The 23,734-nt window shown below is 51.9% G+C and overlaps 1 pseudogene; it reads right to left on the reverse strand.

Moving 5' to 3' along the window:
* The window catches only part of LOC141725778 (uncharacterized), a 349,911-nt pseudogene that overhangs the window by 129,687 nt on the left and 196,490 nt on the right, over window positions 1-23,734 (reverse strand).

The raw sequence follows: 23,734 nt of genomic DNA on the forward strand, positions 1-23,734 counted from the left end.
GGAGGCTGCGAGGACGAGGAAGATGCCCCAGGACACTGAGGCAGGTGAGGAGGAAGTCAGTGCCCCTTTCCCCTCTGTGCTGCTCCATCTCCCTGCCCAGCACGGCCCTGGCTGCAGCTCAGCCCTGGGGGATCTCCTTGCCCTTGCCTGTGGCACGGAGGCAAATCCCATCCTGTCCTTGTCCTTCCTCCCCCAGAGCAGGAGCTGAGCATGGAGAGCAGGGAGGACAAATGCCCGCGGCAGAACCTGGTGGAAGAGGCCGTTTTGAGCGGCTCCACGGCGCAGGAAGGCAATGGGGAGGAAAAGCCCCGGAGATGCCGCACGAGGAGGGGCTGCAAACGCAGCCGGCGGGGATCTGAGGGGGAAAGAACCAGCCTGGGCCAGGAAGGCGGCCGGAGACGGAGCCAGAGCTCAGAGCTGATGCTCCATGAGCAGCTCCATGATGGGGGGAAGCTCCACACGTGCGTGGAGTGTGGGAAGAACTTCAGGTGGAACTGCCACCTGATTGTGCACCAGAGGACCCACACTGGGGAACGGCCCTACGAGTGTGGGGAGTGTGGGAAGAGCTTCAGAGAGAGCTCCAGTCTGATCAAGCACCAGAGGATCCACACTGGGGAGAAGCCCTACGAGTGTGGGGAGTGTGGGAAGAGCTTCAGCCAGAACTCCAGCCTGAACCAGCACCAGAGGACCCACACTGAGAAGAGGCCCTACGAGTGTTCCAAGTGTGGGAAGGGGTTTAGGACCAGCTCCCATATCCTCCAGCACTATTGGATTCACAGAGAGGAGAGGCCCTTCCAATGCCCCGACTGCGGGAAGGGATTCAAGCAGAACTCCAACCTCATCACCCACCGGCACATCCACACTGGGGAGAGGCCCTACGAGTGTGATAAATGCAGGAAGAGGTTTCCGACCAGCTCCAGTCTCCTCAAGCACTATCGGATTCACACAGAGGAGAGGCCCTTCCGCTGTCCCAACTGCGGGAAGGGATTCAAGGACATCTCCAGCCTCATCAGACACCGGCGCATCCACACTGGGGAGAGGCCCTACGAGTGTCCCCAGTGTGGGAAGAGCTTCTCACAGAGCTCTAGCTTGACCCGACACCAACGGAAGCCCCACTAAGGGAAGCCCTGCGAGTGCCCTGAGTGCGGGCAGAGCTTTGTGCACTGCTCCAGCTCCATCCCCCACTGGAGGAGGCACTTTGGGCACAGGTAAGGTGAGCCACATTCCTTGTGATTCATGTTGAGAACACACTTGGCTGCTTCTACTTTTAATTTCACCTTAATTTTTTTCTATTCTCCATCTCTTTGCTCTGCAAAAGCCAAGAGGAATGGATCTGTCCCCTCCAATCCACTCAAATCCCAGTGAAAACAGCTCAATCTTACCCCAAAAAGAGCTCAAACCCACCTCAAAAAACTCAGTCCCATGCCAAACTCACTCGATTCCGCAGCCATCAGGCTGAGATGAAGTTGGGAAATGATTTAGAGTCGTGGGATCTCAATTAGAGTGGTGGGATGGAGATTGTGTGGGGCTGGGTGTGTGGGATGTATTTGACAACAAATAAAACTCTGAGACTTACTGATTTCTCTCCCGTTCATGTTCAGTCTGTTGCAGTTCTGTTTGCAGAGTGCCGCCTTCTCAGCCCGTTGTCTTGGTGTCCCTTTTTCTCTCCTGCCTCTCTTTGCCTGCTCTGTTTCTCTCTCAGTGTCTCCCTGGACCCACAGACCACCAGAGACCCTGCCCTGATTTAATTGACCCAGGCACCACCAGAGACCCTCCCTATATTTAATTGCCTCAGGGACCACCCAATACCCTCCCCTGATTTATTGCCCCAGTGACCACCAAAGACCCTCCCCCAATTTAGTTGACCTTTCCCTATTTTAATTCCCCTTACCCTGATTTAATTGACCCTGCCCTGATTTAATTGACCCCTGCCCTGATTTAGATGACCTCTCTGTCCCCACAGACCCTCCCCTGATTATTTATTATTTTATTTGCCAATTATTATTTTAATTCCCAGTACCAGGAGCTGAAGTCCTGAAGGCTGGCAGAGAAATGTCTCTGTAGGATTTTGCTCCATTTCCCTTCAAGGACAGGAACATCTTTTCCTGGATGGGAGCTGGAATTGCAGACTTTTCGAATGTGTGCAGGGCACTACGGACTGGGATCAAACATGGACCGGGATCAAACAGGGACTGGGATCAAATATGGACTAGGATCAAACAGGGACTGGGATCAAATATGGACTGGGATCAATTATTGATTGGAATCCTAGAGTGTAGGATCAACTGGACTGATCTCATATAGACTGAGATCAAATACGGGCTGGGATCAAATATGAATTGGGATAAAAAATGGACTGGGATCAAATATGGACTAAAATCAGCTATGGACTGTGATAAATTGGACTGGGATCAAATCACGACTGGGATCAACTTTGGACTGGGATCAAATATGGCCTGGATCAAATATGACAGATTTTATGGACTGGGATCAAATATGGATTGGGATCAAATGGACTGAGTTCCTACAGACTGGGATAAACTGGACTGAGATTATATAGATGTTGTGGTTTGAGAGGAAGTTAGTTTTCTGGGATATGAAGTGGTCAGGCCAGTAGGTGCTCACATTTGAATACTGGCACCTGGTTTGGCCGCTGGGGACATTGGATACGCCTCTGAGAACACAGGGGTTAAAAAGCAGAGCACTCCCGGGGGAAGCTCCCTTGGGTTCCAGTGAGGGAAGCAGGTCGGGCCTCCCCTGCCCAGCTCCTGGCTGGTTTGGGGCTGGGTGAGGTAGGCCTGGCCCGAGGATGGAAGGGTGGAAGAGCCCCAAGAGGCATCGGGCAGCCACACCTCCCCCCCAGGAGACAGAGAGAGACAGAGCGCCTGTGCCACCGTGAAATTTGATATCCTGTGCTGGCAGCACAGCCCGGCTGGCGGAGAAGGGCGGGGGGATGCAGCGAGAAGGGGTCCGGCAGCTGTGGGAGCTTTGGGTGGGCAGAGCCCAAGCTTTTAACCCTTTTTTGGACAAGGAAAACTTTGCAGAACATTAACCTTTCCTAGAAGAGAGATAAGAGATGAAATGGAAGAAGGAAATGTGCAAGTGTGAAGGTCTGAGCAAGTGAAAGATGTCAGGAGAGTAGAGAAGAATCTTAGGTGGGAAGAGATGATGGAGTGGCCTTAGCTGGACTTTTCCTGTATGGCCATGGACAGAACCATTTTTTCTTGTGACACACAGACTGCATCCAGGGGGAGACAATGGCTCAGAGCCAAGAGGGTTCAGTGTTGGTAACCCTCAGCCCCAGGGGGTGAAATTTGGGGGGCACAGATGTCCCAAAGGTGAGACTGTGCCCTTTTTGGAACAGGGCAAAGCATCCCTAAAAGGACAAACCTAGAAGCAGCTCTGGTCCATGTGCAGTGGTGAGAGCACTGGACATGGAAGGAAGAGGTCATGATGGCAGATGTTCTCCAGGCGGTGCCACGAGTGACATGGAAACACACGAGGTTTCAGCGGTGTTTCCTGGGGAAGCCTATGGCACAAGAAGGATTCCTCCCCTCTTGATGAACTGAGAATTGATTACTTAAAGGGTGGTGATGGACCGAGAGTTGGTGATTTGCGGGATAGATGTATTGGAATTTTGGTGGGAGGGGGAGGAAATGTTTTTGGAAAGTTTTCATTTTCCCTGTGTGTTTTGTGTTACTTAGAGTTGTAGTTTAGTTAATAAAGGTTTCTTTTCTTTATTTCTAAGTGGGGGCCTGCTTTGCTTATTCCTGGTCACATCTCACAGCAGACACCAGGGTGCATATATTTTCATGGGGACACTGGCATTGTGCCAGCATCAAACCATGACACCTATGCTGCCAGTTGGCCTTTTTCCACCTCTCCAGCCATCCCCATAGAGCATTGGCTACCATCCATGAATCAGTGTAGAGGGAGCTTTGGCCATTTCTCTCCCTTAGCAATGTCGAGGCCCAGCTGAACAGCTTTGAGTTCTGTAAGTTGGCTTGATCCACCTTCTCCTTCAGCAGCCTCTGCAACCTGTCGTGTGGGGCTCCATATGGCTGCTTTTCACTTCTGGTCCATCCCTGTGATGCGACAGGAGCCGTCAGTGAAAAGAGCGTAGCGCGTTTCCTCTGGGGGCAGTTGGTTATAGGAAGAGCCTCTTCAGCCCATGTCACTGTTTCTTGTTGCTCTTCATCAGTAAGACCAAAGTTCTCACAAAGTTCTGGCCAGTTTGTAATTATCTCCAAAATCCCAGGGCAATTCAGGTTTCCAATACAGGCGCACTGTGGGATAAGAGCAATCCGTTTACTCCATGTAGTGTCAGTGGTGAGGTGGGGGGTGGGAACCTTTCCTTTGAACATCCACCCCAGCACCGGTAGTCGGGGTGCCAGGAGGAGTTGTGCTTCCGTGCCAATCACCTCTGAGGCAGCCTGGACTCCTTCATAGGCAGCCAAGATTTCCTTCTCTGTGGGAGTGTAGTTGGCTTCTCACCCTCTGTAGCTTCGACTCCAAAATCCCAGTGGTCGGCCTCGAGTCTCCCCAGGCACCTTCTGCCAAAGGCTCCAGGACAAGCCATGGTTCCTGGCTGCAGAGTAGAGCACGTTCTTCACCTCTAGTCCTGTCCTGACTGGGCCAAGGGCTACTGCATGAGCAATCTCCTGCTTGATCTGGACAAAGGCTTGTTGCTGCTCAGGGCCCCAGTGGAACTCATTCTTCTTGCAGGTGACCAGGTAAAGAGGGCTCACAATCTGACTGTACTCAGGAATGTGCATTCTCCAAAAGCCTATGGCACCAAGGAAAGCTTGTGTTTCTTTCTTATTGGTGGGTGGAGACATTGCTGTGATCTTGTTGATTACTTCTGTAGGAATCTGATGCCGTCCATTAATAAGGCCTCCGATCAGCCTTATCATGAAGCAGAGCCTTGGTGCTCAAGATCTCAGTCCCTGAGGAGGGACTGGGTGCCCGAAGCCAGCTCAGACCAATGCCGGGGGCTGCCTTTCTAGCAAGCCTGGTGATATTCAGGTCTATAGTGATTAGCAGCTCTTAGGACCTCAGCTCTTTGCTTGCTGGGTAGTGGAGCCCCAGGCTTGAGGCAGCAGCACACGGAGAGAGGAGAAGGAGAAGGCAGAAGCTGTTCCACAGAGAAGGCTTTATTTGGGGGTCCGCGAAGGGTCTCAGCTCTTCTTCTTCTGAGCTAGTAGGGTACAGCATGCTACTTTTATAGGCTTGGCAAGTATCCAAACTTGACCAATGGCAAGGGATTAGGGGGACCATAAAATGACCGATAGGTAAAGGCTACCATGGCATTGCCTTACATGGTCATAGAGACAGTTTATAGGGCAGATGTCCATGGAGTCAGGAAGCTTCCTTGCTGCTGTGTCAGCATTCCTTTTGTTAGATTCTCCATGGTGCTTTTGCTAAATGTATGGGGTTTACTACAGTCCATCTTGCCACTTCACTGTCAGGAGCTGAATCTCACGAGCTGGTCCCTTTACCTTGACTTTTTAATGGCAAAACCAGCTCCCAGGAGGATTTGGATGATTTCCTTCCCTTTCTCAAACACTTCCGCAGCTGTGTTCCCCTCACACAATGGTGTCATCAATATACTGCAGATGTTCTGGAGCCTCATTCCTTTCTAGTGCAGCCTGGATCAGTCCATGGCAGATGGTGGGGCTGTGCTTCCACCCCTGGGGCAGTCGGTTCCAGGTGTACTGCACTCCCCTCCAGGTGAAGGCAAACTGAGGCCTGCATTCTGCTGCCAGAGGAATGGAGAAAAATGCATTGCCAATGTCTATAGTGGCAAAGCACTTTGCTGCCTAGGACTCCAGCTCGTACTGGAGCTCTAATATGTCAGGCACGGCAGCGCTCAGTGGTGGAGTCACTTCATTCAATGCACAATAGTCCACAATCAATCTCAATTCTCCTTCAGATTTTCGCACAGGCCAAATGGGACTGTTGAAGGGTGAATGGGTCTTGCTGACCACCCCTTGGCTCTCCAGGTCTTGGATCATCTTTTGGATGGGGATCACAGCATCTCGAGAGGTTCTATACTGCCGTCAATGCACTATGGAAGCGGAAATTGGCACCTGTTGTTCTTCTCCCTTCAGAAGTCCTACTGCAGATGGGTTTTCTGACAGTCCAGGCAAGCTGTTGATGCCGAATTTTGCCCCAAAAGGCGAGAATAACTGCCTAAGAGACTCAATTTAAGTCAGCATAGACAGGAGGTATTTTATTACGACGCGTCGGAGAAATCACAAAGGGATTTCTGGCTATCTCATGACAGAAGCAGGCTTTTATACAGTCTTGGGTGCAGGGTTACATCATATCATATACATAATCATGCATATTCATAAGAGGCGTGGTGTGGGCAGAGCGTGGGCGGAGACATCTATTTTGAGGATTATTCTTGGTGGTCCTTCCGGTGCCTTCATCGCGGGCAAGGGTCTTCTGATGAGTCTTCCTCTTTAAACTTTTGAACTCCTATCCTAATATGGTCAATTCCCGGTGTACTTGGCTTGGTTCCCATGGCTTGGCACGGCTCTTAGGGTCAGTTTGACATTGGCACGGCTCTTAGGGTCAGTTTGACATTATTAGCTCTGATCATGCTTAGCTCGTCAATTCCCTTATCCCTATCTCTCTTTATTGTTTGCCCTGCTTACCAAACTTCAAACAGAAGGATCCACCAGGATTGCTTCTGGATTAATGAATAACCTATCATACAGCCTTATCAATAATTCCAGGATTGCTTCCGGATTAATGAATAACCTATCATACAGCATCATCAGCAATTCCTGAATGTGGATGGGGGCGAATCCCCTTGTACCTAACATGAGACCACCCGCCGGTGATATGGGATATGGCTCTAGTGTTAGGGGTCACGTGAGTAGCTAATGGGATGGGAATGGGATAGGACTGCTCAGGGTTGATTTTCAGTCTGTGGCTCTGCCTAAGCATTTTGATAACAAAGTTATGTTCTTGTGCAGTAGTAAAGTGCTGATCGGATGGGCAATTTGGGGCTTCACTGTTCAACTGCTTGACACCCTATGTCTCTACAGCAGCTATTCCAAATGTCCATCTGAGTCCCTTTTGGTCTTTGAAATAGCCAGATCGGAGGAAGTCTATACCTAAAATGCATGGGGCCTCTGGGCCAGTCACAATAGGGTGTTTCTTCCACTCATTTCCAGTCAGGCTCACCTCAGCTTCCACCAAAGTAAAATCCTGTGATCCCTCTGTCACATCAGCAGTAGAAACAGACCCCGTCCCCACATGTAATCCTTCCGTAGGCCATGAAGGTCCTTCAGGGAAAAGGACTCAATATTTGCATCTTATTGGAATATGAATCCCAATATTACCAGTTATATTGTGCCTGAGACAGTCTGACCCTCGCTGCTGAGCCAAAAGCGGCTTCTGTGGTGTATCACCCCAGAGACACCTTTAGCTTGCTGATGGTTTCAGCTGGGCACTAAACACGTCCAGGCTTGTTAGGGACTCCGTTTACCTTAGGAAGAAGGCTTCAGGCGAAGGTGAGGGCAAAGCAGGGATTCTGCTGGAGGGTTTAATATTCAGAGGTTTATTCCATGGTTACAGATGTCTGAATCTTGGGAAGAACCCCAACAGAATAGAGAACACATGGCCTGCTTCACCTTTTAAGCTCAGGGGGAGGGGAGGGGACAGGTGAGCCACCAATCAGGTGGGAGGGGCGGGGTCTCAAGGGATGAGGGACACCTAGACAGGCCAATGACCTATGGGCCTGAGGGGCATCCTTTGAATTTGACCAACCACACGACGCCTTTGCTGGAATGTTAAGCGTGATTGACAGGACTCACTCAGCAAGGGGGTGAGGGGGGAAGGGAGGGTTTTGGCACACGTGGGTAAGGGACCTGAAAGTTTGAAACACACCGCAACAGCATCTGATCCTGCACCTGCTGCTTTGACTCCTGATTTTATGTCAGGAGGCATTGAGGTTCCTTCTCATTCATCATCATCATCATCATCATCCTCATCATCCACTGGTCGATTGGTCTTGTCCGTGCATTTCCCACTTCTAGAGCTGGCAGCAACAGCCATTGGTTGAGGCTTATTTTCTGGTTTAGCTGCTGGCTTAGGCTCACTATCTGGTTTGGCTGCTGGCTTCGAGCCTGGGCTGTTGGCTGCAGCCTGAGTCACCGGGACAGTTGCTGATTTATCTCCCTGCCCCCCTGCCTCTGTCTGCTGCCCGACAGGATCTAGAAGTGAGCGATGAGCACAAGCCAGGGCCCAGCTCACTGCAATGACCTTCCTCTCCTTAGGCTCATCCTGGTACTTATCTTTCAGGTATTTCCCCACCTCAGCTGGGTTCTGAATTTTTTCATGGGGAAAATCCCAGACTATAGGGACAGAGAATTCCTTCAGGATTTGGCCCATATCCTCCCATTTTCCACACCACTTAGGATTTTTCACACCGGGGTCTACTCTTGAGTCAGGGGTCTCATCAGCTCGTCTAGAAATCTCAGCCCTCATCCTAGAGAAGCAGCAGGCTGTATAGAGGAAGGTTACCAGATTGAATACCAGAAAGATGGTTTCTTTAACGTTCAGGGGAAACTCAACATCCTTCAATAGTGATGCAACAGATTCATAGGAGAAGAAGGAAAGCAAAGGCTGAAATGCCTGATCCCCTGCTGCTCCTCCTCTAACAAACTGGATGCATAACCACAGCCATGAACCATTCATACCTGGAGCAGACCCCAGCATGTTTATAAACTCCTTGCAAATCATTGCCACCAAGTCCAGTAGGACAGCTATTCTGGTCACTGCCCCTCTGCTATAAAAACTACATATTAGGGACAATACTAGAGCTATTTCTGGGTAAGAAAATAAACCTAGGGACCACAGAGGTATTAAAATCTCAAAAAACCTTAGGGACCAGAAATGCATGCAAGCCTTCACCCCAACAGATATTATGAATTCAAAAAGCATGGGTATTAACTGCTTTATACAAACACAGAGTAATGGCAACCAAAATGCACTCAAAACAGGGTTTTTCCACTCTCTCTCGAGCCCCACGTGTTGGGTGCCGAATTTTGTCCCAGTTAAGGGTAAATTTGGTAGAGAATCTCCAAAGGGGGCCCCTCCAGAAAGCAAACCCACACGGCCCCTGCCCCCAACCAGTTTGGGAAGGATTCCTCAGAGAGAAGTGGAAAGAACCTGTTTATTTAACAGGCACAGCACCCCCAAGCACACAGAATGATCAATACCGGATGACACCGCTCTGAAAAAGATGACAAATTCAGAAAGTCTCTCTCAGGGGTGGTCGCTCTGTTCTCAGTCCCTCTGGCGCTGGGGCAGCTGCTGCAGCCACAAGGTGCAAACTCTCGGTGTTCCCAGGTCCCAGTCCGGAGCAGGTTCAAGAAGGTTGAAAAAACGAAAGGAGAAACAGTCCAGGAAGGAATTTGGACTGCTTAGCTAAACTAGCTAATGAGCAGGAGCAAAAGCAAGCAGAAGTGAAGCAGAAGTAAGAGCCAGAGAGAGAGAGAGAGCAAAGCAAAAAGGTGAAAGCAGAACTATGCACTGCCCCGTCTCCGTGTCCTTGATAAGAAAAACCCAAACAAAACTTTCACACTACAGAGACAGTCTTAAAGGCACAGAACATATGAATGGGGATACAAGCATCGTAACGTAACCCTAGGACACATGGGTGTCCTGAACAGCGTCATCCCATTGTTATCCTTTTGATACTAATTCTGTTTGGTTTTATTTTATCAGCAGTCCTATTCATTATTAATTGGAGCATGAAACTGCTGACAAGATTGACATCTATAGTTAATGCACACAACTTGGCTGATGTCCTCTACACTCTGGACATCCCCATGACATTTGACACAAGGCAATTATGAATGAAGCCCATGTGTTTTGGAAAGATCCTTGATTTCCATTTATGATTTTGTGGAAATTACGTTCAATTTTTAGTGAATTGTTTTAGAAAATAATTTTTTAAAGTTAATGCTTGTATTAATGTGTTGATTGCTTTTGCTTTTGATTATTTGTGACTGGTTTTAACCATTTAAATATTGTTTTAAAAGTAATATTGTTTTAATTAATCAACCATTTGTGAAAATTGTTATGATAATCAATATTATGTTTGTTTATTGTTTCCCTTTCCCCCTCCTTCTCCTATCCTTTCTTTTCCTTCTATCACTCTCTTTTTCCTCTCTCTCTTGTCCCTATTTTTCCAGATTATACTACCAATGTATGGCGAGTTCTGCAGACTCATCAATGATGCTCCAGAGTTCTGCTGATGAAGATCCCTCAAGACAATTGTGAGTCATGGGGTCATGTGCGAGTCTGTCCGAATTTTCCCTCATCTGCCTCATGATCGTCATTGGGGGACCACTGAAGAGAAGACCCCTCATGTCTTAAATCTCTGGATCCAAGGGAGAAAGTCATGTGCCTGAGACCTGAGAGCGCAGCTAAGCCATTGTTCTCACAGTGATGTTTGCCGTGTGCTGCTCTGAGCCCAAGGAGAAGAAGAAGGGGCACCGTGCCCTTTGTGCAACAACAGCCTTGGGAGCTGTCCCACCTCTCGGCCTGGCTGGACTTCTCCTGAGTTTCAGGTGGTCCCCCCACAGAAGACCCTCACCTGTTTTACAACCACCGGGGCAGACAGACTGAGATGGAAGGAGCCTCTCCATCAAGGACTGAGACATGGAACCCCCATGTGAAAAGGCCCCTCTGCTCCTTCCAAGGACTGGCACTGAAACCCCCAGCCCGGGGCAGGTGTGTGGGGGAGGCAAGCTGACCAAAGCGAGATGTTTGCCTGCAGGTTGTGACCGCTGGACCAAGAAGACAATGGCTCTCGCTTACAGCTGAGAGCATGGACTACCTGTTACATCTATTCCTTATTGTATCTGTTTCCCCCCCTCGCATTTTCCAATAGAGTTCTCATAATAAGATCCTCTGAGTTAGCGAGAGACTTCGAGACCTCCCCGACGTAACAGGCGGATCCTCGACTGGACTGGATCAAAGGACTTTGTCTCTACATTGGTAGCTCTATTCCCTCTCTCTTTCTCTCTCTCTTTTTTGTCTCTCTCTTCCTCTGTCTTTTTCTCTCCCTTAATCCCTCTATCACGTTTTGCTGTGGTCATTCAATAAAGGTGCATTTGTTTTGATTATCATTGCAAACCCCCTTGGTACTGGGTCGGTTCTTTTTGCACCCTGAGATCAAATCCATGAACCATCACGAAATCTGTCCATGAGGACGGATCATGACACCCCCCGAGGACCCCTCCCCAAATTCCCCCCAAAGCCCCCCCAGACCCCGTTAAAACCCCCTCAAGTTCCCCCAGACCAAATCCCCCCCAAACCTCCTCAAGACCCCTCCCCAAATTCCCCTCACGACCCCTCCAGGACCCCCCACCTGTCCCTGCGCCTCCTCAGCAGCTCCCGGAGCCCCCCGTCCTCTCCCAGCGCCTCCCCCGCTCTCTCCAGCGCCTCCCGCAGGACCCGCCCGAGCCCGGGGCGGCTCCCGGGGGTCCCTGAGGGGGTCCTGGGGGCGGAGGGGGAGGGGGCACCCACTCCATGCCCGGCCCCGGGGTCAAGGGGCGCTGCTTCCAGCTCGTCTCTGATTGGCTGGAGTAGCGCAGGGAGGGCAGGAGTTGCTGAGGAGAGACGCCCAGTGATTGGTTGGTTTCGTGGAGGGCGCAGTGATTGACAGGAGAGGGGCAAGGGAGGCGGGCTTTGCCGAGGGGAGACGCCCAGTTATTTGATAGATTGAGGAAAGAGAGGCGGGTGCTGCTGAGGGGAGATGCCCGGTGATTGGTTGGTTCAGCTTGAGAGAGGCAGGAGTAGCTGAAGGGAGACCTGTGGTGATTGGTTGGATTGGCGCACGGAGAGGCCGGTGTTCCTGAGGAGAGACCCGCGGTGATTTGTTGGTTTGGGGCGGGGTGCACCGTGATTCGTTAATTTGGGAGATGAAGTGCAGTGATTGGATGGTTTGAGGCAGGACGCGCTGCTATTGGCTGGGAAAAGCCGGGGATTTTTAAGGGAACATTCCCAGTGTTTTGGGGAAAAATTCTCGGATTTTTAAGGAAAAATTCACATTTTTTGCAGGAGAAACATTCCCAGTATTTTGAACCCGCATGACACAAATAACCCAACTAACCCCAAAATACTCGAAATAACCCCCAAATAACTCCAAACAATACCTAGAAGTCCCCAAATAACCCCAAACAAATCCAAATAACCCCAAAAAAACCAAAAGAAAACTAAAATTAAGTCAAAAAACCCCCAAATGATTTCAAGTACACCTAAAAAAACCTCCATATAAAACAACATAAACCCCAAGAACCTCAAATAATTCCAAATGAACCCATACAAACCCAAATACTTCCAAATAAACCCAAAAAATTTCAAATAAACCCAAAAAATTTCAAATAAACCAAGTAAAACCCAAGAAACCACAAATAGTCCATAAATAACCCCAAATAAACCCCAACAAACCCTAAATAAACCCAAATAAACCCCAAGTAACCCCAGTTCCTCCCATCCCCACCCCAAAACAGATCCCTACCAATGAGAACGCGTGGCACCGATGACGATCCACTTGCTGGGCACAAACTCAGAGCACTGGCCCCTCCCAGCGATTTCCAGCCAATCAGCGCCCGGCCCGATTCTGACTCATCACTTGCCAGGCACACACCAAGGCCTCTCACTGCAGTAAATAATCAGAGACCGCGCGGGGTAATTTCCAGCCAATCAGAGCGTGTCTCGCTGATGACTCATCACTTGCCAGGAGCGGAATTTGGGGGGGGGAGAAGGTGACCCTGGGGATGGATTGGAGACCCCAAATTAATCCAAAACGGGGTCGGGATCCCCAAACGGAGCAGGAGGGGCCTGGAGCCCCCAAAACCGAACACGGGGGAAGTGACTGGGGGAACGATGGGAAAGGGGAGCGAGAGCGGGGAAAAGAGGGGGGTGAGACACCAAAAATGAGCTGGGAGGGGGATGGGACCCCCAAATTGAGCTGGGAGGGAGATGGGACCCCCAAACCGGATAAAGCCAATTTTGTTCCTGGAATATGTAAAGTACTTTATGGATATGCAAAATGTTGATGACTATGCAACAGGCTGATGTCATGGGAGACAAGGACAACTAAGGAAAAGTTGTTATGGCCACCAAGACCCCCCAGTTATTTTCGAGGACACCCCTAATCATTCTGGTTTTAATTACATCAGCCTGTTGCAGATCCATAGACCCTCATGCATATCCATAAACTAATTTACATATTTCAGGAACTATTTTACATGGCCAAACCTTGGGTGTGTCTCCCCTTTTCAGGAGCCTACACTGAAATAAAAAATATAAACTCCCTCCCTATTAATATTATGAGAATTGTTGTTGTTGTTGTTATTATTATTATAATTATACTAGAGAAATATTAAATAATTTTGAAATTAAGGAGCTCGCAGGCAAAGATATGGGAGTAGAAATAACAGTTATTTATTAGGAAGAATTAAAAACACAAATGCGGAAGTACAAACAAACAAAAAAAAACAATAGAGTCAGAATCCTCTGGGAATCCAGTCAAACAGGTTCATCCTCTTGGAAAAGAGTGGGAATAGGGCTGATCCTTTGGGAATCAATTTCTTAACCCCCAAAGGCAGGTGAAAGGCAAGGCCGTGGAATTTTTACAGGGTATCCCAAGGATGGAGTTGGGGTTTGGGTCAGGGGAGGAGTTCTTAGCATCATACGGAGGGTGAGATCAAATTCCTTCCTCTCAGCAACAGCAGCACTCCACACAGAACGTGTCCCCAAATCCTAAATTCCCTCTAAAACAACTGAGAAATTATGGAACTTCGGATATATTCGATCAATCGCCTTCATTTAACCCAGTTTTGGGTGTTTTTAAAGGATGAAGGTGAAGCAGAGGAAAATTAAGGCCAAACCAAAAGGCGAAGCAGCCAGGTGTGTTCCCACCATGGATCACAGGGAATGTGAGTGACCAGGGCTGTGCCCAAAGTGCCTCCTCCAGTGGGGGATGGAGCCGGAGCAGCGCACGAAGCTCTGCCCGCACTCAGGGCACTCGCAGGGCTTCCCTTAGTGGTGCCTCTGTTGGTGTCTGGTCAAGTGAGAGCTCCTGGAGAAGCTCTTCCCACACTGGGGACACTCGTAAGGCCTCTCTCCAGTGTGGATGCGCCGGTGGGTGATGAGGGTGGAATTCTGCTTGAATCCCTTCCCGCAGTTGGGACAGCGGAAGGGCCTCTCCTCTCTGTGAATCCAATAGTGCTGGAGGAGATGGGAGCTGGTCTTAAACCTCTTCCTGCATTTATCACACTCGTAGGGCCTCTCCCCAGTGTGGATGCGCTGGTGCTTGACGAGGGTGGAGTTGTCCTTGAATCCCTTCCCACAGTCGGGGCATTGGAACGGCCTCTCCTCCTTGTGACTCTGATAGTGCCGGAGGAGATCGGAGCTGGTCTGAAACCTCTTCCCACACTTGGAACACTCATGGGGCCTTTCTCCAGTGTGGCTCCTCTGGTGCCTTATCAGGCTGAAGCTCCGCCTGAAGCTCTTCCCACACTCCACGCACGTGTGGGGCTTCTCCCCATCATGGAGCTGCTCATGGAGCACCAGCTCCAAGCTCTGGCTCCGTCTCGAGCCGCCTTCCCGGCCCAGGCTGGCTCTTTCCCCCTCAGATCCCCGCCGGCTGCGTTTGCAGCCCCTCCTCGTGCGGCATCTCCCGGGCTTTTCCTCCCCGTTGCCTTCCTGCGCCGTGGAGCCGCTCAAAACGGCCTCTTCCACCAGGTTCTGCCGCGGGCATTTGTCCTCCCTGCTCTCCATGCTCAGCTCCTGCTCTGGGGGAGGAAGGACAGGGACAGGATGGGATTTGCCTCCGTGCCACAGGCAAGGGCAAGGAGATCCCCCAGGGCTGAGCTGCAGCCGGGGCCGTGCTGGGCTGGGAGATGGAGCAGCACAGAGGGGAAAGGGGCACTGACTTCCTCCTCACCTGCCTCAGTGTCCCGGGGCATCTTCCTCTTCCTCGCAGCCTCCCAGGCCTTGGCAATGGGAAATCCTGGTTTGGGGAAAACAAGGGATGAGTGTGTTTGTAGGAGCGTCGGGGGGTAGGACGGTCGGGACGGACTGAGACGAGAGAGCTCTGCAGCCAGGGCGTGGAACTTGCGGTTTATTGCAAAGGGCCTGGGTGCAGGGCCCTGCTTGGAGCTGCCAGGCACAGCTCGGAGCAGGCCCGAGAGAAGAGAGGGGTAGAGAGGGTGAGTGGGTAAGAGAGTAAGAGGAGAAGAGCGTATGAGAGTAAGGGTCCTGTTACAATACAATAAATCTTCTTCTGTGTTGAATATTCTATTTCTCACTAACCAATCCAGTACAAGATACAAATCCTAGAGCATTTACATACAGCCTGTAAAACCCATTATGTGTTAAAATGTAACACATTACATTATCATAATGTGTTACATTTTAAACCCTAAAAACTCCTCTTTGGACTCCCTCTGCCAAACTGTAGGGTCTGCTGTGACGCTTGAATCTGTCTGCAAGCAGAGGGTATTGTTTCATCAAAAGGAGATTACCTTGAGTCAGGGCACACCATTGTTTTCCAGTTGTTCACTAAGGTATTTCAGAGCTTGCTTTAATTTCAATCTTCCTTATACTTTCTATATCCTCAAAGTTTTTTGCCAGACAATCATATTTATAAGGTTTTCATGTTTCATCTTCCCCAACACACATTGAGTTTGAAGGTCCCTCTGCCCAAGTCCATCTCTACAATCACTGGCCACCTGGGTTCCAGAAAAACCTCCCAAACACCAAGATTGAGCCCTGAAAAAGCCTCCCAGGACTTCCCCATCCTTGGTCCCTCCCCTCTGGTGTTCAGGGGGTTCCCCCCTGTCCCAGCTGTTGGGCTCACGCTTGGATTGGGGTCCCCCTTCTCCTCGATGCCTGCCCTGCCCAGGCTGCTGGCAGTCCCAGCAATTCCAGAAGCTCCCCCCGCTTCGCTCTCCCCATTTCGGGATGCCGGGGCTGTTTGGGCTCCCGGGCTCCCTTCTCCCCTCATTCTCTGCTCGGGGCTGCAGCGGCTCCAAGGAGTTCCCTCTGCCCCTCTCCAGGCTCTTGAGGCTCCCGCCAATGGCGGCGCTCCCCCCTCTCTGGGCTCCCCACTTTGGGCTCCTGGGGGACACAGGGCTCTGCTCCTCCAGGCTGCCTCTGCCGGCAGCCGCCACCGCCACCCCCCGATGTCCCCCCAAGGGGCCTTTTCCGCTCAGCCTTGGACTTCTTCATTCTCTAAACAACCCCAAAAACCCCAGCCCAGGGATCCCCCGGGTTATCTGGGCCCAGCTCCCACTCCCTGCTCACAGGTGCGACTGGGGGGGCAATGATCCCACAGGTGGGGGCTGGAAATTCAGGCAGGGATCGACTGCATGGTTCCCTCAGCTCAGCCTCGATCTGCCTTTCTCCCTTCTCTTCCTCTTCCTCTTCCTCCTCCTCTTCCATCCCTCCTCTCCCTGCTCCTCCTCCCTAACCCCACCTCCTCCTTCCCCTTCATCCCTACCCTTCCCTCCCTCCTCCTCCTCCCCCAGCAGCAGCCACACCCTCGCTGCCCCGTTCCCGCAGCCCTCGCAGCCGCGGCAGGAGCGGGGATGGAGCCGGGACAGGTCGGGATGGGCAGCGCGGGGCTCTCGGCTGCTCCAGCCGCTGCGGGCGGGGGGAACCCGGCCTGGGGTAAAGGAGAGGCAAACTGGGAAAACTGAGGGTAGATCACAAAGTTAAGGATGCAGCAGAAAATGGAGCTGAAAGAGTTATGTTAACATTGACTCCAAATGATGAAAATATGGAAATTCCAAAGTTTACGGAATCAGAGAAAAAAGAATTTAAAAAGACAGGAAGGGAACAAGAAGAATCAGGGAAATGGAAACTTCTTGATAGAGGACAATTTCTTAATAAAATGTGCTTCTAAGAAAATATTACAAGACATGCATCAGAAAACCCACTGGGGTACTCAAGCTTTGTGCGATCATTTTTTAAGGAACTATGGGTGCACTGGGATTTTGGGAGTTGCAAAGGAAGTAACTGAAAGATGCTGAATTTGCCATACAATAAATAAAAAGGTGAAGAGGAAAACAATATTAGAGGTCATGAGGTAGCTCATTGACCATTTCAAAGTATCCAAGCAGAAGTTTAGATTTGTTAGGCTCTGGATTTATTTGTAAAATATCCCATTTAATATAGAAGAGAATATGCCATATGTTAGACAGGAGATTTTAGAAGAAAAAAAATCTTTGAAGTATCACAAAGACCCGAGAATAAAAAAGAAAATAAAAAGGGAAATGGAAGGGAACAAGAGGAAAACTCAGAAAGAGAGTGGGATCCTCTGCAGGTCTTGCCCCCTCCGTTCGCGGCCCAGGCGCCTGTCCCGGGTCCCGGCTCGCTGCCCGCCTCAGCTCCGCCTGCCCCGCTTTCCATCCCAGGTGCGGCCTCACTGCCCAGGGCAGCTCCACCTGCCCGGGCGCTCTCACTCAATTTGTGTGCCCTGCTCCCACTGCCTGGCCCGCGGCCGCTCTGCCGCCCATGCTGGGCAAGATGGGGGTTGCTCTGTCCTGCCGCCTGCTCCGAGCTCACCGCGCCCACCGCACCCAGGGGGGGTCCCAGCCATCCCATCCCCGCCTGCCCTGCCCGTGCCACCTGCGCTGGGCACCGCCGCTGCTGCCGGGCTCTCCCACCTGCCTTTGCTCTGCCGGCAGCTGCCGGATCAGCCGCCATCAGCCATCTGGGGGCTGCCCACGCTCCGCCTCGAGCTCCACGGGAACATCCCCCTCTGCCGATTCCGGCAGCAAACCCTGCCCACACTCCCACCGAGCCTCGGCAGGGATATCCTCCCCTGACCCCGTCCTGCTCTGAGTTACGTCCCCTTCGTAACCACAGCTCCGGCTGTTCAGGGAAACTCTCCCTCTACAGGAAGCAACTTATTGAAACACTATGAGCTCAGTTGATAAACAGCCCTCTCCAAATTGTTTCCCAAAACACGGGAGAAAGGCCATAGAAGGTTAAAAAGTGAAAGAGTTGGATGAAGGGATTGCTCTATTTCCGTTCAGAGAGGTTCCCATGGGAGGGATGCGCTGCCCCGCCCCGCGGGAGCCACCAGCGCCCCTGCCGGCCGTGCCCGGAACTGCACCCAAGGGGAAAGCGCCGCAGCCCAAAGGCCGGGACTGGCTCCGGGCTCTGTTTGCTGTCAGTGCCGCAGCTGTTGCTGTTTGTTTGCTTTATTGTACACACTAGTAAAGAACTGGTATTCCTATTCCCATATCTTTGCCTGAGAGCCTCTTCATTTCACTAGTCTTGAAATTAACAGGGAGGGGGTTTGCATTCTCCATTCCAAGAGAGGCTTTTTCTGCCTTCCCGAGCAGACACCTCTATTGTAAAGCAAGACAAGCACCCACAGGCACTGAGAGGGCTGCAGGAGGGGCACAAGAAGGCCCTGCAGCACTTGGGCACAAAGGCACAGCAGGTGAGTGCAAGAAGGGAGCAGCAAAAGGCCGAGCTGAAGGCAAAGGCCAGGGCACAGTTCCTACAGCCCCTGAGGGATCAACCCCAGGGCCCAAGGGGGCCCCAGCACCCAGGGCACGGCTCGGCCACAAGCACCTGGCACAGGCATTGCCCTCCTCGGCAGGGGAGAGCCCACCCAAACAGCCCCTGGCAAGGAACCAGGGCTCCAGCTGCAGGGCACAAGGACACTGCAAGCACAGACAGCAGCACCCTCAGCACCAGCAAGTCCACCCCTTGATGGACACGGATTGCCAGGGCTGTCACAGCTCCCATCACACCAGGGACCCTCCACACTGCAGCCCTTAAGAACATTGAGGGTGGGCCTGCACTGAGAGGAGGCACTTCCTGATGGACACAGGGGCCTCTCAATCCACTCTGAATCTTAGACCAAAGCGGCAAAATAGTAAAGGAATATTTTAATTTTTAGGGGAATGAGTGGAAAAGATGAGCAGGTATGATTTGCTCAACCACTATTAGAAGCTGTGGGGGATAGGTGAGAAAGAAATAAATTTCTTTTGGATCCTTCTGTGATAGTAATTACCTAGGAAGGAATTTGAGAGCTGGATTTTAATACTGTAAAAGCAGATACAGAGGCTAGTTCTGTTCTGCCTTTGTGCCAAAATCTGGCAAAGCCCATGATGAAGTGAAGCCCAAAGTTCGGGCAGTCCCAGGAAAAGAGGGAAAATTAGGTATGGAGCCTCTACAAATTACTTTAAAGCAACCAGGACAAGCAATATCCTGTTCCAAGAGAGGGAAGGGAGGGCTCACAGCCTGGTATTGAGTCCCTGTTAAAGGAAGGGCTTTTGGACCCAAGGATGTCTCCCTACAACACTCCTATCCTGCCACTCAACAAACTGGATGGAGGGACAGGAAGAGGAAACACAGAATTTTCAAGTGTTAAAATGAACATTACCTGAGGCGGCTGGCCTGGGCCTTCCAGACAGGGAAAAATAATTTGAATTACAGGTGGATGTTAAACAGGGTCTTGCCAAAGGAATTCCTGTGCTAAAATATTTAACTCTATATAGGATCTCCTAGAGTTCAAGTCTGGCATCAAGTTAAAGGTCTGACCACCAAAAGAGCCTCTACATGGATGAGCAGGGCTCGGTTATTACAGTATGAATCTTGTTCAATGGCACAGGAGGATTTAGAACTAAGGACAGGGCAAGGGTTTAACCCAGTCTCCTGTTTGAACAGCCTGGAGAGGGGCTGGCAAGGAACCCAGGACTGCACTCAAGGGACAGAGCTCCAGACACAGGCTGGGACAGATTGATGATGGGACATTCCCTGGCCTGAGGGAGAAAATGTGTTTGTGGATGGCTCTGCAAGGGCAGCAGAAGGGAAAAGAGCTACAAGACAGGCTGGTTTTAAGGAAGGGGAATCAGACACAGAGCAGGTCACCGCCCCATGCTCAGCTCAACCCGCGCAGCTCTGGGTGCCTGTGAGAGCCTGGCACTGAAATGCCCTGAGCAGGAAGGCTTCAATATCTTCTGCTGACACCATGGCACCTAACAGGGGGGCAAAAGCAATTCTCACTGCTTCAGCAACCACTGGAGCAGATATCAAGGCATATTCTCCCACAGCAAGCTGGGCTGGCACAGAGCCTGCCCTGGCACTTTGCTGCTGCCAACACCCAGCCAGGACATCGGCTCCTGCCCAAGGAGTGCAAAGCAGCACCACTGGTGGCCAAGGGGCCCATGCCAAGTGTCCCTGAGGCCAGAAACAGCCGCCAGCACAGCTCAACACGGGGGGACCCCTCAGCCTGGCCTCAAGGGCTCTGAAGCCCCGGAGATTTGCACTTCCCGCCTGCAGCAGGAGGATGGGAGGCCGCCCCTGAGCCTGCCCTGAAGGCAACGCAGCAGCAGCCAGGGCTCCACAGCGGGCCAAGCCCCTGCGCCGGCCCACAGAGCCTCGGCTGGAATCCTCTGCAATCCTGGCCACCCTCCTCTGCCATCTCCAGCCACTGGGGCCAAGCCTTGCTGCCACTGCTGCAGCTTCAGCGCTGCCTGGGCCTGCACTGCCACAGCTGCTGGGGAACACCAGGGCACAATTCCACTCTGGGGCTCACTGACACCCACACTCTGGGCTGCCAGCCATTCCACTGCTGCAAAATGCATCGATTTTGGTTCTTTTAAACCTTAGTTCTCTGCTCAGGCTTGGTTTTCTTTGCCTTGGGGAAATGAGTTTTAAACGTTGTTTTTTTTAAGGGGTGTTACACTGCTCAATGGAGATGAGTTTAACACCTGAACAGACTGGGAACAGCACAAAAGACACCCACAGAGATAACGACCAGCAACAAAACATCAATATTGCCCAGCAGCAGGAAGAGAAGCTCCATTCCAGGCAGCCTCCACAGCAGCTTTAGAAATGCAAATGAACACTGCTGGGCAAAGTGTGGACAATGCACCTGGGTCTCTTGCCCTGGGCAGGAATTGGGCTGATTCCCTCTGCCCCTCACCCCAAGCTCTGCCTGCTGGCACTGATGGAATTTGCACAGCTCAAGGCAGAGCCCAGGGGGAGGATATCTGACCCTGCAACACAAAGGGGTGAAGCTGCAAAGGGAAACAGCACATGCAGAACGTTGGGAAGACTTCACTATAAACAAATGGGGGGAATCATCCCTCTGCCCACTCCAACGTGTGCTGGCACTGTCTGTGTTATATAGGGTATATTACAGCACTGGGGACTATTTTGCTACTAAAAATTCAGGGAAATCAGTTGTGAATCCAAGGATTTGATGATTTAATTAGAGAAAAGCAATCAATTGATGCAGCCCTGGCTGGAGAGAGCGACCAAAAATGGAAAAAGATGAAAGGCTACCAGAACAAATCCTACAACACCATGGACCAGGCCCTGGGAACCCGAACCAGTTCATATCAGGAGCCACAGAACCCATTTCTCATTTCAATGGCATCATTAGATTACAAGCTGCCCTCGCAATAATAACCAACCAGACAGCTCCAGCTCCTGACCTTCCTGCTGACCAATCCACTGAAATGAGGAACACAACACTTCACCATGGGATGGGATCATATTACCTTTTAACAGAAAAAGCAGGAGGATTGTGGAAAATTAAATGACTCAAACTGCTGTTGGCAATTACATGACAAAGAAAAAGTGATTAAACAGATAGCAAAGCAAACAAGAAAGCAGCTCATGTACCAATCCAAACGTGGAAAGGATGGGAATGGGACACGGTTTTGTGGCTCCCTGGCAGACCATGGGTTAAACGAATGCTGTATCTCCTCTGATGTGCTACAGCAACTCTCATCTTTTTACCATGTTCCACACCTTAAGAGTGCAGCTCATTCAGCAGCGGAGAGAGGGGATGCAGGTGGCAGCCAGGCCTCCAGATGCAGCAACGGCTTCAGAACGACAGGGAATGAGGGCACTGAGAATAATCACAAAACCAAAGAAGACTCAGTAAGGAAAAAAGAAAAAAAAAAACCCAACAAAAACTGAGTGAATATTTCCGGAGATTGGGTCAGGGACTCGTAGATAAGGCAGACAGAAACCACCAGTCTCAAAAACTCTTACTAAATAACATCGACTGCTGCTCAGTCAGTCTCGCTGAATTCCTGAACTTCCAAGAGAGTAAAGACTTAACACAGCCATGAATATCGGCTGTTTTACAAAAGTGGGATTGCACATTAACGAGGACATGCAGCTGGACGATCGGGAGATCTGAACCTTCCAAGTACCTCAGCCAGGGGGCAAAGGGAGAGGGAGATGAGGCCGGGAAAATGAGGATAAAAAAGGAGGCTGCGAACTACAACAATGGCAGAGAGCGCACGGCAAATGCCCCATGGCCTCTCCCTCTGCTCAGCAATAAAGTCACTTTTACAGGACTCCTCTGGGCACACAAACCTCCGGCCACGGCAATTTCCCCGCACAGCCCCGGGCACGGGGCAGCCCCCTCTGTCCCAGCCACAGCAACCGGGCCGAGCCAGCGCTGCTCCGGCAGCGGCTCCGACCGAGGCAGCGGCCGCAAGGAGATCGCGGGCAGCCGCTCCCGCAGCGCCCTCACGCCAGCGGCAACACGGGCCGGACACGGCACAACGAACCCGCCCGAGCCCCCTGCCGCCCCCGAAGCCCGCAGCCAGCCCCGAGCCCCCGCACAACCCAGCGCGGCTCCCACCTGCGCTGCGGCCGCCTCCGAGCTCCGCCGCCGCCTCACCGCGCTCCGGCCGCTGCCGCCGCTCCGACAATGGCACCGCACACACGCTTCGACAATTGCACCGCTGCCCAGCCACGGCCGCCCTCCGCCCACCACCTGGGCCCGGCTCCGCCCCGCTCCCACCAATCAGCGCGCCACAACCACGACTGACGGCAGGACCGCCCAATCGCAGCCAGGGGCGGGCTCTGCACACGGCACAGCCCCGCCCCGCGCTCTCGGGGTTCCCCGGGCTGCGTGAGGGCAGAGCCAGAGCTGAGGGACAGCCCTGGAACGGGCCCGGGCCCGAGGGGGAATTGAGCTGAAAACACACAGAAACTTTTCCGCAGCTCCCGCCACGGCTTTTCTGGCACTGCGTCTCCGCTGGCTCCGGCTCAGCGGGAAGCCCTGGAGCCTCACCTCTCCTACCCATAATTAGGAGCATCAGTGCATCGCTTTGATTTCCCCCAAAAAGCGAAAACCGCCCCAAAGCCCTGTGGATGAGTGGGGGAGGGGAGAGATTTCTGGCAAAAACTCCCAAAACTCAGAGCAGGATAATGGGAAGTAAGTGAAGAGCCTTAAATACAGCTTTCCCCCACGCCTCCCTCCTTCCAGCTGCACCTCCTACCCCGGCAGTGCCGCAGACAGGGAATGGGGCCGGGCTCAGTTCATGCCCCGGGGCTTCTCCCTCTGCTCAGGGACAGGAGTCGTTCCCCTGCTACACCCTGGGCTCTCTCCCACCAGAGACTTCTCCAGGAACTTCTCCAAGCTGAGTCCATCCCACGGGGCACAGCCCCCTCCAAGTGCTGCAGCGTGGGTCAGTGTGCCCCGGGGTCAGTCCTGCCAGGACAGGCTGCTCCAGCGGGGCCCTCTGACCGTGGCGTCACGGCCTCCTCTCAGGCATCGCAGTGCTTAGCGTGGCTGCTCTGGGGGCTGCAGGGGAATCTCTGCATCCCCGTGGATCTACAGGGTGTTCTCTGCAGTGCCATGGATCTGCAGGGGGATCTCTGCATCCTTGTGGATCTGCAGGGGGATCTCTGCAGCCCCATGGAT

This window comes from Zonotrichia albicollis, chromosome 31 (assembly GCF_047830755.1).
Source record: "Zonotrichia albicollis isolate bZonAlb1 chromosome 31, bZonAlb1.hap1, whole genome shotgun sequence".
Lineage (NCBI taxonomy): Eukaryota > Metazoa > Chordata > Aves > Passeriformes > Passerellidae > Zonotrichia > Zonotrichia albicollis.